We start from the raw sequence: 649 nt of genomic DNA, 5'->3' as shown, positions 1-649 counted from the left end.
CCTATTACCTTATACAAGATCAAATACAATAATACAATGCCCACATGAATTCAAAAATCAACCCAAGTATGTTCAGATACCTTCTTTTTTTCTCATGTTCAAAAAACCACTCCTCTTCCCCTAATTTTCTTCTTCTCTTTTTTCTTTTTATAATTTCTTAAAATTTTTCTTTTGGACTCGAAAGATCGGTGAGTTTAAGCTGATCATGGTCTAAAAATATAAGTGAGAGAGAATAATTAATGGTATTTTAATGTCTGTTTGAGAAGTGACTTGTATAATTATTTATGAGTGAATATTGGAAAAAATATCATTTTAAGTGATAAAAATAACAACTCTACGAATTTAATTAGAAATTGACTGTGAGCATGAAATTGAGAGCGAGAAAATATTGTAGATAGCCATTATTATTAGTATTTAGTAGTAACAGTATTCTCACCCTACCTATAAATTAGGGTGTTTAAGATGGACATGAAGAAAGCATGAAACAAAAGACACTTCCTTTGACCTTTGTCCACCTTATATCAAGTTTCTGGATGCATGGTTTTGTACTTTTATTTACATCAATCAATGTGTGATATTCACTTTGTAACCACTATCGGTTTTCACTCCTCAAATCATGAAAGACACTAACATGTGAATATGTCATCTA

The sequence above is a fragment of the Arachis ipaensis genome, chromosome B08, assembly GCF_000816755.2.
Source record: "Arachis ipaensis cultivar K30076 chromosome B08, Araip1.1, whole genome shotgun sequence".
Taxonomy (NCBI): domain Eukaryota; kingdom Viridiplantae; phylum Streptophyta; class Magnoliopsida; order Fabales; family Fabaceae; genus Arachis; species Arachis ipaensis.
The sequence above is the reverse complement of the archived record's forward strand: the minus strand, read 5'-3'. Positions refer to the sequence as shown.